The sequence below is a fragment of the Canis lupus genome, chromosome 29 (assembly GCF_003254725.2).
Source record: "Canis lupus dingo isolate Sandy chromosome 29, ASM325472v2, whole genome shotgun sequence".
In the NCBI taxonomy this organism is placed as follows: domain Eukaryota; kingdom Metazoa; phylum Chordata; class Mammalia; order Carnivora; family Canidae; genus Canis; species Canis lupus.
The window spans coordinates 31,276,484-31,289,474 of record NC_064271.1 but is presented as its reverse complement, the minus strand read 5'-3'; the positions used below and the strand labels follow the sequence as shown (position 1 = coordinate 31,289,474).

Genomic DNA, 12,991 nt, shown 5'->3' with positions numbered 1-12,991 from the left:
TGTTACAAAGGGATAAGAGAACCAGACAAAAGCAAAGAAAGTGGCATAGTATGATCCCAAACCTTTAATCCCAATGTTTTACCCCTTGTAAGGAACACAAAGGCCTTCTTGTGCTCCTTTTATTCTGTATTATCTCTCTCAGTCACCTCACCTTCCAAAACCATGCTTTAATTACTACGTAAGAATCTAATGCTGCAGAATTGGTTTTGCTACAGATGCCTTTACACCTGAAGTCCAGGTGTAGTTATGGCAGTTGCCTACTGGATCTTTTCAAACTGAAAATGTTCAAATCTGAACTAAAACTTCTTTCTAAAATTGCACTCCTTTCTGCAGTTGCTACCTCATTGCATAGCTCCAACATTTTCCCCAAATCAGTAACACATCAGAAGCCTGGGAGAGCACAGCAAACGTGTTTGCTCTGGTTCCATGGGTATCTTTATAACTAGAGTGAAATGCGGCAGTAGGGGAATAAAGATACTGTTATTGATAGATATGGTTTGGAAAAGATAGTAAATGTGAGACAAGAACCTCCAGGTATCAGGAGAAATAAGACATTGGCTCAAAATCTTTAGAGATTATTATCAAGTAAACCTCTCTGTTAACCTCAAGGGGAGAATGATAAAAAAGCTGAAGGAATGGAAATTTGAGGAGATTTTTAAAAACGTAAAGAATAGAATACTTCAACTTTCTTGATTTTGATCTTTTCAGAAAAAAAAAAAAAAAGCAGCAAGATTTTCCACAAAAGAGTTATGGCATCGTGCACAGAAGTGGAAGCTTGAAAAGCGTTTTGACTATTTGGCAGGTTGATAAAAGTATTATGTACTTTTTCAATGCTAACTTTTTCGCAATGTACCTAATCAATTGGACATATGAAATAGAATGACATTCATCTCACATTTTAATCAGCATAGCTTCTGACCACTCCATTCAGGTCAAAATCCTCCACTACAGGCTCCTTTACTTCCATGTACCTCTCTTTACTGGCAATTTTCCATATGCACTGTTTCATATGCTTGTATGTCTCCCCTCACCACTACCCCTGATCTCAGACTATAAGATGTAGGAAGTCAGAGACAGTATCTATTTTTATCCACCATTTCACCCCTGACACATAGCAATAATAACTCAAAGATTTGTTGAACAAATGTCTGTTATTAGTATAATACTTCTGACCTCTTAAAGTGATTTATATATCAACATGTATTATTTAGTAACCTCGGTGCCAAATTGAAAACCCTCTGTATTGTAATTCCTTTGACCAGAGAGTTAGTACTTTTATATATCATGCATCCAACCTAGAAATGCCAACCTAATATGCTTTCTTGAAAGTGTTTACTCATTAATGCAACAGACTCGATCCACTCCAAAGAAATGAGACGCCAGCAAATGCAGTTAAGTTTTTAAAAAGATCCAAGACCATACCTCCAATTATACTTTTAGCCACAAAGTACAAAAAAACATGTTCTTTACCAGAAATTTATTTTCATGCTAATTGTCTAATTTACCAGCTAACAGTTTGTCATAATTCACAATCCTCATAAAAGAAACAATCAAAAATCACAATCCTCATTGAAGAAAAGAAATTGAGTTTCTTTTGTATATGTCCATGCATATTTTTCTCTTTCTAGCCCTTTACTAATCCAGAGCTATTTGCCTTCAGAAATGTTATATTAGGGGCACGTAGGTGGCTCAGTGGTTGAGCATCTGCCTTCGGTTCAGGGCATGATCCTAGAGTCCCGGGATTGAGTCCCATATCAGGCTCCTGACAGAGAGCTTGCTTTTCCCTCTGCTTATGTCTTTCCCTCCCTGTGTATCTATTATGAATAAATAAATAAAATCTTAAAAAAAGGAAATTTAATATTAGACACTTTTCTGTCTAAACTTGTTTCATACATTTTAAAATATTTTTAAAAAGCAGTTACCTTTACATCAGTGGGTTTTCTATTTACTCCCTTCAAGGAAATATAGCAGAGTACAGTGTGTATCACATTCACTACACAAAACTTAGTTTAAATAAATAAAGATACTTCTAAAAACCAAAGTTTCCTCAGCAAACGTACTTTCTGGAAGCACCCTTATAGAGATTTTCTTTTCTTTCCTTTCTTCTTTTCTTTTCTAAGATTTATCTATTTGAGAAAAAGGGAGAGGGAGAGGGAGAGGGAGAGGGAGAGAGAGAGAGAGAGAGAGAGAACAAGCAGGAGGGCAAAGCCATGGAGGGACAAAGGGAGAAAAAGAGAGAAAATCTCAAGCAGACTCCCTGCTGAGTGCAGAGCTCAAGAGTGGGCCTCCATCTCAGGACCCTGAGACCATGACCTGAGCAGAAATCAGGAGGAGTCCAATGCTGAACTGACTGAGCCACCCAGGCTCTTCTCTGAGATGTTTCTTTACATGCCACAAGACTGGACCTTTAAAACTCAAGAAATTAAAAAAAAAAAAAAATCAAGATAAAGCCTGAGGGATTATTACATACTGCAACTGCAAATATATTTTATGGGTAGTAACACCCAGAATTTGAAATTCCACTGAAAAAACTTACTCCACACATACAATGCTTTACAGAGCTAGAAAATGTACTGAGCACCATTTGACTTGCTCATAAATATGTATTCATCCAATTTCCTGGTTATGACAACAGATTATAATCAATTAATATTCATTCTTAGTGAGGAAAATAATTAAAAAATTATTTTTTCTAAAAGATTATTATTATTATTATTATTATTATTATTATTTTTACTCAAACAATTCTAAGGACTTCTAATATTTTGGGCAAATACAGTAACACCTTTTATGAGCACAAGGTTGAAACTACAGAGGTGGAAAGTCTTCTGTTAAAATTTTGTTCCCACGTGATTTAACCTTTCTACATTGAAATAATCTTCAGTCAGTAGTTGAGTTTACCACTCACCCACTATTTCTTTCCCATTTTAAGTTTTGTAGTAAAGATGGTGCCTGTGGTGATGAAATTGGTAAACATCTGAAACTAATGCAATATTGTGTGCATTAGATGTGACACAATAAATCAATGTGATACAATCAAATTATTAAAACAGCAAATCAACCCATCTTTTATTTTATCCCATACCTCATAATAAAGAGAATCTCATAAGAAAGAGATTCTTAATGCAATCAGAAACAATAACTCCCTGAATTAGAAGTCATTTTAATAGGAACAAGAATTTCATTAATAAATAAATTCTACTTTATTTTTTAAGCAGAGATTTTTCAAAATTAATCTTATTATAATAGCTTAAGAGTAACAATGTTATTTATAATATTAATATCAACAACCTAATCAGTTCATATAAAAGGAATTTATTTGCATAATATGCGGGATAAATAATTATGATTTAGAGACTATAAATATATAAACATTTCATTTCTTGAAATGGCATTGATTTCATCTAATAGCTTGAAATGTTAAGATTTTTCTCAATTTAAAATGATTCCTAGGGACACCTGGGTGGCTCCGCGGTTGAGCATCTGCCTTTGGCTCAGGGTGTGATCCTGGGATTCAGGATCGAGTCCCACATCGGGCTCCTTGCGAGGAGCCTACTTCTCCCTCTGCCTGTGTCTCTGCCTCTCTCTGTCTCTTATGAATAAATAAATAAAAGCTTTAAAAAATTATTTCTAGTAGTTAATGAAAACTCAAAGGACACTGTTAAAAGAAATGTGCACAAAATGAACACACACACAAAAATTAAATTCACAGGTCACTGGATATCATGTTTAAAATATTTTATCACATAAACTTGATTCTTCTGAAAGAAAAAGCAGAATAAATAAATATAGTGGATGATTTCATTCTTCGAAACACCCAGGATTTGGGACACCTGGGTGTCTCAGTGGTTGAACATCTGCCTTTGGCTCAAGGCGTGATCCTGGAGTTCCAGGACAGAGTCCCACATCAGGCTCCCTGTGAGGAGCCTGCTTCTCCCTTTGCCTATGTCTCTGCCTCTCTCTCTCTGGGTCTCTCATGAATAAATAAATAAAATCTTAAAAAAAAGAAACAGTCAAGAATTTAAAAAGTTAAAAAATCTGTTAGTAAAGGTAATAATTAAACATGATTTGCATTTGAAAATTTCACACTAAACATTTAAAGTAAATATATTACTTATATTTAAGTAAATATATTAAAGTAAATATATTACTTTTAAATTTTCACTTAGCTCTTTATAAAAGTATTTTAAACATTATTAAATGTTGCTATTATTATTATTATTATTATTATTAATTATTATTATTCCTATTAGCTTTTAGGATCTAAGATATCCCTTCCAGCAGATTCAAACATATTCTAACATTATTGACCTAACTGGATGAGCTAGTAAATGCAGAACGTTTTCTTTGATATTCTTTTATTTTTAAGTACAGAACTTAGAGTCTTCTTATGATGAGCACTGATTAACATATAGAAGTGTTGAATTACTATAGTGTACTCCTGAGACTAATATAACACTATATGGTAACTATACCAGAATTTTAGAAAAAAATTAGTCTTCCTACGAATTTGTAGCAAAATGGGGTGCCTCAGTGTCTCAGTGGGTTGAGCATCCAATTCTTGGTTTCAGCTCAGGTTGTGATCTCATGTGTCATGATCTCATGGGTCATGAGATAGAGCTCTATGCTCCCCACTCTGCTTGAGCACTCTGCATGTCTGCTTGACATTCTTCCTCTCTCCCTCTGCCCCTTCCCTACTCTAATTTCCTCTCACTTTCTCTCAAATAAATAAATATTTAAAATAATTTGTAGCACAAATATTATGTTACATATTGAGAGTTTAATTCTCTCTTTTTTTTTATTCTCTCTTTGTAGAGTGAACTCTCCATCTAACATGGTGCTTGAGCTCACCACCCTGAGATCAAGAATCAGTCACAAGCTCTACTGACTTAGCCACCCAGGTGCCCTGAGAGTTTAATTCTTTTTTTTTTTTTTTTTTATGATAGTCACACACACAGAGAGAGAGAGAGAGAGAGAGAGAGAGAGAGGCAGAGACACAGGCAGAGGGAGAAGCAGGCTCCATGCACCGGGAGCCTGACGTGGGATTCGATCCCGGGTCTCCAGGATCGCGCCCTGGGCCAAAGGCAGGTGCTAAACCGCTGTGCCACCCAGGGATCCCAATTCTTAAAAAAATCTGAATAAGGCAGTTTCAAATGGCAGAGGAGGGGGTAAAACTAAGTCATATTAAGGTATCTATTATTCTAAAGGAACCTGAACACTCCTCTCCTCCCATCCCCCACCTCCATAGATATACACAAGAATGTAAGAACTACAAGAAATTAATTTAAAGCTTCCTAAGTTTTCCTTCACTTTCGGCTGAAAGAGTACTAAAGCTCTTGACTCACCAAGGTCAAGGATTTTTGTATGCCACAAGAAGAATTTGCAGCATCGTTTCAGACAATCCCATTAAAACAAATCTTGTAAACGACCAAACTAGTAGGTAATCCACATCAAACAGTTTCCTGAATAAAATAATGTTTTTGGAGCTGTCAGAATAAAGGAGAGATTTGGGGAAAGAATGAATAAGTCAAAATGTATTTTTCTTTCTCATCCAAACTCTAGTGGCCAGATCGATTCCATAGCATGATCTGAACTCATCATCTACTTTTTTTTCCCCCAGATTTGACCACACATTCCCGGAAGTCTCCTCACTGACCACTAAATAACGCATTAAGTCTTCCCTTATATATTCGAATCCCTCTATGATTTGATCTCTTTCCAACCTGCATTCTCCCAGCTCATTTATATATTTTATGTACTCCATTCAAACGGAGTATGTCCCAAAACACTAAACAATTTTCTTGACTTCTTAGTTCTTATTTAGTTCTCTTTGCCCGGAATTCTCTTCATATGTTACAATCCTACCTCTCCTTTGGCTCAGTTTAAAGCCTTTCTCAAACTCTCAGAGAATAGCTCCACTTCTCTGCACACCCTTGGGACTTTTCATCTTTCTTCTGCCATCAATTGTCCTTTTGTATTATAAAAACTCATATATTTATCTCTCTTTAGGGAGAAAATGAGAGGCAGCAAACCTTACACATACAGATATGTTACAGCCAAAGACGCAAGAGCTTCTGATTGAATAAGTGAACGATTTGAATGATCAAATGAAGGAATGAATTGGAAAAGCAATTTTTTTCAAGTCACAGGTACATGACTGCTCAGTGGATAAGAAATCAGCCAATCCAGAGTAAACTGTTACTCTGTTATATGTTATATAAAATATAAATATATAAATTTAATATATATATTAAATATATATTTATATATGATATAATATATAATATATAATATATATTTATTTATATATGAATATATATATTTATATATATGTTATATAAATATGTTATGTATTTATATATATGTTATATAAATATGTTATAAAAAAGGACAAAGATTAAAGTGCCAATCATGAATAAAGCCACAGAAATGTTTCTACTGAGAAATCTGCAATTCCTTGTAATAGACACAACAATTTCTATGTATAAATCATTACCCAAATATTATAACTCGATATACCCACAGAATTACCAGATTTATTTTACATCCCTAACACTCCAGAGTATTCTCTTTAAAGACAGCCAAGTAGATGTCCCAAGAACTTTACCAGTAATATTCATTTTATCCTCACAATATCCCTGTGAGGAAGGCTAGTATCCCCATTTTATAGATGCAGAACTGACACTTATAAAGGTTAGGAAATTGCCCAAAGCCACAGTTAGGATATACAATGTCTATGCTGCATCTTTCAAATAAGGTTTGCTCTATAAAACGCCTGTTTGTTTATTTTTGTAGAGTGTGGGACAATTCTATATGTCCAAATTTATGGTAATGTGACATTTGGGAAACTGAGAAACTTCTAATCCTTGCTGTTATTTCTTGTTTTATTTGAAAAAGCTTCAAATAAAAACCTGTTTTAAAAATCCGTATTTCTGTTTATATCAATTATTTTCCAATATGTGAATTCAATAAATTTTTCACCAGGTGTGGTGTTTATATAGAAAATATAAAAAACAACTAGAAAAATCAACATAACTTTTAGGAGAAAACACACTTCTGATACAACGGCCACGCATTTATCCCAGTTTCACAAAAGAATCTCAAAGTCAAGAGGCGATGCTCAATGTTATGGGAAAATGACAATGGTGAACGCATGACACCAAATATGCTCATTCGGATACATCAACAGGGTTCGATTTGAGGAGGTCTAACGTGACATCTGCATTTCAGGGAGGGTGAGCTCCTGCTTAAATGATTGTGATCAACAACCAAAGCTTTCTATGCTAACAAGCCAAGTTTGATTGTAATTCGTTGGTGTGTAATCATCCCTCTAACAGATAATTATACACAATGACTAGCGAATTAGGAACAACAACAACAAAAAAGGACATGAAATAACTTTCAGATTTAAAGAGGTCGACCCTGGAACACAAGCTGGCATTCTTCTGGTGCACTGCTGGGGTATCATAAGAGCCACTCCACAAGATCATTCAGAGAATCATTGGAAAAAGACGCGGCATTCACATCTGATGTATCTCACAACAGGCCGGCAGGCCACAATGTCAGTAAAACATCAAATTGCCAGCAAGGTTTCATGTTGCGACTCAAATTTGAAGTGTGCAATTACTTTAATTTTATACCTTTCTTGTTCAGCTCAAAAAGGCTTTTTTTGGCAACAGGAAAAAACTGCCTCACGATCAGTCACACCTTGGCCTTTCAATCCCACATGTTTCAAGAAAACCACCTCCTGTTTTTAATTTCATCTCAAACTATATGACTACAAACATTACAAAGTTATATTTTTTGAAAACTAGGCCCTTGGGAATTCAGTGTTCATCTGAAAGCAAGAGATAAATATTTCCAAAATCATGGTGCAGGGCTTAGGAGGACTATGAAAATGCTATTGTCTATATTCTACGTTAAGAGATGTATATATTTAATCAACTTAATGATAACCTATTTTGTAAAAGAAATTATTTTTATTTCTTCTTTAATTGGATTTCCATGCAATTAAAAACATATTTTCTTCGTATATCAATAAAAAGGAACAGACTGCTGATAAATACAACAGCATGGATGAGATTCGAAGAATATTATGAAAGCTGAAGGAAGCCACATCTGTATGATTCTATTTATATAGCATTCTGGAAAAGGCAAAACTATAGGGACACAGAGTAGATCAGTCATTGCTAGGGGCAGGAGACAGAGAGGCCACTGGGAACATGTGAAGTGATTGTTGATTGGTATATTGTTATATACCATGATTGTGGTGGTGTGGACATAACTCTATGAACCTGTGAAAACCAACAGAATTGTGCACTCAGTAGGGTGACTTTTATTGTATGTAAATTATTCTCCAATGAACCTAACTTAAAAATTATTTTCTTTTTTTTTTAAGATTTTATTTATTTATTCATGAGAGACACAGAGAAAGAGAGGCAGAGACACAAGCAGAGACACAGGCAGAGGGAGAAGCAGGCTCCATGCAGGGAGCCCGACGTGGGACTTGATCCCGGGTCTCCAGGATCAGGCCCTGGGCTGAAGGTGGTGCTAAACCGCTGAGCTACCCGGGCTGCCCTAAAAATTATTTTCATGTTGCCACACTAATTTCTCAAAACTCACTAGAAGAGATATGGGACAAGCACTGTTATCTTCATTATCTTGCAGAGGAGGAACTTGATACTTAAAGAAGATAAATAACTAGCTAATATGTATGAGATACCTTCTAAGTCTGGGTCTTCCCAATGCCAAATCCAGTATTTTTCCTATCAGACTACACTATCTCTTTGGATACCCTGGAATAATGTTCAATTAAAATTAGTGAATTAAAACTAGTCCTCCACCCCTAGATTACCTCCTCAAGGCATCTCATATTGAAATTTTCCATACTGAAAATGCAATATTGAATATGACCACCAGGCAAACTTTAATTTCATAATGAATTTAATATAATGGTGCATCATGCCATTTTGGCAGCAAACATACCAGTGATTTAAAGCTTACTTAATAGGGGCTGTTGTCCAGGTCACAGAAAATAAATAGACCATTGTGCATTATAAAAGATGGATGACTTCTAGAGAAATATATTTCTCTCTCAGTAAATAAAATGTTGAGAGGAGCAACAAAAACTGAAATTGCACTCTGATAAATGCATATCAATGCTGTAGTTGGAATGTTTGAAGGAACAGGACAGGGTTAAACTGAGAGAAGGAGTGAGAGGGACTCTAAGACAATATAAAAACCAAAGATACAGAAAAAGAAATGGATGTTTGTATATTGCTCAAGAGCATGGAACCAAGATCTTATCATTTTAGGCTAAGTAAGACAACTTCTTGGATAAATATCTGACAATAGTGAGTATGCAGTATGTGTTGAGTAAATGAATGAATGATGACTTGAGTTATTCAACACAAGGATGGCTTGCTTTATGAAGTTGTCACCTACCACTTCATGAGCTGCAGGGATGTTATGGAATTAGACAGGTTGTTAGAAAACCATGAAGGATTTTTTTTTTGTAATTGTGGTATGGTGGGGAAAAAAACTTGGAGTAGAGAATAGAGATGAGCTTGAATCCATGAAATTCGTGAGTGGGACTAGAAAGTCAGAAAAGTAAAAAAAAAAATTAAATGAAACCTTTCTCAACAAATGATGCTGGAACAACTGGATCCACATGCAAAAAGATGAATCTAAACACACCTTACGTTTTTTAAAAAAGTAACTCAAAATGGATTATAGACCTAAATGTAAAATGCAAAACTATAAAATTCCTAGACAACATAGTTAAATATCTAGTTGTCTTTCTAAATACAAAACCTAGATGTAAAATGTAAGACTATAAAACTACTGGGAGATAACATGGCTTGAAAATCTAGGTTTGGTGGCGACTTTCTAGATACAAAACTAATAGCATAGCCCATGAAAGAAAAAAAAATAGGCTGGACTTCATTAAAATTAAAACTTCTGCTCTGACAAAGGCTCTCTTGAGAGAACAGAATGAGTCACAGAATGGCTGAAAATATTTGCAAAACATATATCTGAGAGAAGACTGGTATCCAAAATGTACAAAGAACTCTTATAACTCAACAATAAGAAAGCAAAGAATCCAATTAAAAAATGGAAAAAATACCTCTGTAGTCACTCACCAAAGCAGATATACAAATGACCAATAAGAATGTGAAAAGACACTCAACATCATGTGTCAACAAGAGACTGCAAATTAAAACAGTGAGATACCACTACACAGCTCTCACAATGGCTAAACTCCAAAACACAGATAGCACTGAATGCCAGCAAGGAAGTGGAGCAGTGGGAACTTGCATTCATTGCTGGCAGGAACAGAAAATGGTGCCGTAATTTGGGGCAAATGTATCACTAGGGCAGTGAAAATATTTTATATGATCCTGTAATGGTGGATACCTGTCATCATACGTTGGTCAAAATTCAGACAACATAAAGAGTGAATGCTAATGTAAACTATAGAGTTTAGTTAACATCAATATCAATATTGATTCATCAATCTAACCACAGCCTAAAGCAAGATGCTAGTAAGAGAGGAGCCAAAGAGGGGGAGAATAAAAGGCTCATATATAATATTAGTGCTTAGGAGTTAACAAAAGTTTCTAAAAACATTAAATTAAATGATACTTCAAAGCATTTAATCCAAATTATAACAGATGCATTAAATATAAACTTAAAAAATAATTATTTTGTGCCATGGACAACCTCCCTTTCTGATCTCTTTCATGACTATACATTTAATAGGCTTGCAAATTAGCAGGTAAAAAAATACAATGTTATTTCAAATTTTATTTTACAATTTTCTAAAGTTCTTAAACTTCTTTCTGAAACCAAGATCTTGCAGACACTGCACTTATAGGATATGCTCATTTATCTAAATGTATAACGTAAGTTATTTCTTTATTGTCAATTATGCTGAAGATGTAAAACAGAATGGCCATTCATTTTAGTTGTGAATTATGCGGGCCTTTTAACAATGTATATTATTCTTCATTAGATTTCTCTAGGAACACTCATTCTTGCAATATTCTCTTAATTTATATCAGTGAATATATTTTATTTATGATAACAGATAAAAATTCCTAGTAGGTACATCTGTCAAGACTGGTCTTTTCCAATGAAAGATGCTACAGAAGACTCCACATTTATATTTATTAAATTTTATTGCAAATTCTCTAAAACTGTATGTTTCAAAGAATGGGAGTTTTGAGGATTATCTAAAAGTGTTTTTTTAAAAATACTTTCAAAAAATAAAATAAAAATAAAAATACTTTCCCCTTTAGTAGTGAAATTCATGATACATTGGTCCATTTCAAGCATATGTAAATAATGCACATGCACTGAGATATATTCAAAATGCATGTTAACAAAAAGAAGAGAATAAAAATTGCCTCAATCCAATCCTCCCACCTGTTATACCCACTACTGATATTTTGGAGTGTACTTTCTTATCATTTTACTATACACATTATGTAGCTTTATACATAGAAATATCATATATGTGTATGTATGTATATATATGTGTGTGTGTATATAGATATGTATATATGTATGTGTGTCTATGTATTTAAATATACACATAAAATTCTCTTTCCTTTGGCCTCAAGCTCATTATTTTGAACATGTTTCCAAGTCAGTAAAAAAAAAAAAAAAAAGTTCACAATTTTTTTTTTAAAGTTTACAATTTTTATACTTAGATTTGTTACATCAATAGTTTGATTTTTAAAACTTCCAAATGGTAATGCATTTTTTTATTTTAAATTTTTTATTTAAGTATGGTTGACAATGTTACACTAGTTTCAGATGTACAGCACAATGAGTCAACTTCTCTGTACTTCATGCTATGCTCACCACAAGTGTAGCTCCCACCTGCCACCACATAATCTTATTACAATCTCATTGACTATATTCCCCGTGCTGTGCCTTTTATTCCCATGACTTACTGATTTCATAGCTGGAAGCCTGCATCTCCCCCTCTCCTTCACCCATTCTTTCCATCTCCCATTTCCCTTCCCTCTGGCAACCATCAGCTTGCTCTGTTTATAGATCTGATTCTGCTTTCTGTTTGTTTATTCACTTGTTTTGCTTTATAGATTCTACATATGAGTGAACTCATATGGTATTTGTCTTTTTCAGTCTGACTTATTTCATTCTCACGATTCAAAATTCATCAAGAATGAAAAGATACATGATAAAATGGCTATGAAAGTTTGTTCATTGCTGTCTCCCTCACCGCCAAAATTCTCTTCTCACCAGCAACAAGTGCTATTATTTTCTTGTAAATTTATCTGAATAAGAACTTATATATGTAAATACATGTGTGAACTTTCCCACTTTCTATATAGATGGCATTATACCACCCACTCTGTTCTGAACTTTGTTTTTTTTTTTTTAATTAATAATGCATCATGGAGGAGGAAAACTCAGTAAAGAGTTTTCCCATTAGTTTTTATTGTTTCATAATACCCATTTAATGGATGTACCATAATGTGCCCAGCCGGTTCCTTACTGATTGGCATTTTATCTTACAAACAATGCAGCAACAAAGAAAGTATTTTGTGTCTTCTTGATTTTAATGCTTATAAATATATCTGCAGGGTATTATTTTAGAAGTGGAATTCCTGATCAAATGGCATTTGCATTTAAAATTGATGGACAAGGGATCCCTGGGTGGCGCAGCGGTTTAGCGCCTGCCTTTGGCCCAGGGCGCGATCCTGGAGACCCGGGATCGAGTCCCACGTCGGGCTCCCGGTGCATGGAGCCTGCTTCTCCCTCTGCCTATGTCTCTGCCTCTCTCTCTCTCTCTCTGTGACTATCATAAATAAATGAAAAAAATAAAAATAAAATAAATAAAATAAAATTGATGGACAAGACCAAATAGCTTTCATAAAGGTTCTACCAATTTATGCTTCCACAAATATTTTGATTTATCATAATTTTTAAAGCCCTCCTCTGTTATTGCACTTCTAAGCTA

General features: G+C 34.5%; 1 protein-coding gene across 14 annotated transcripts in view; it reads right to left on the bottom strand.

Moving 5' to 3' along the window:
• Nucleotides 1–12,991, bottom strand: part of RALYL (RALY RNA binding protein like) — a 712,238-nt gene that overhangs the window by 432,123 nt on the left and 267,124 nt on the right. The window lies entirely within an intron of this gene.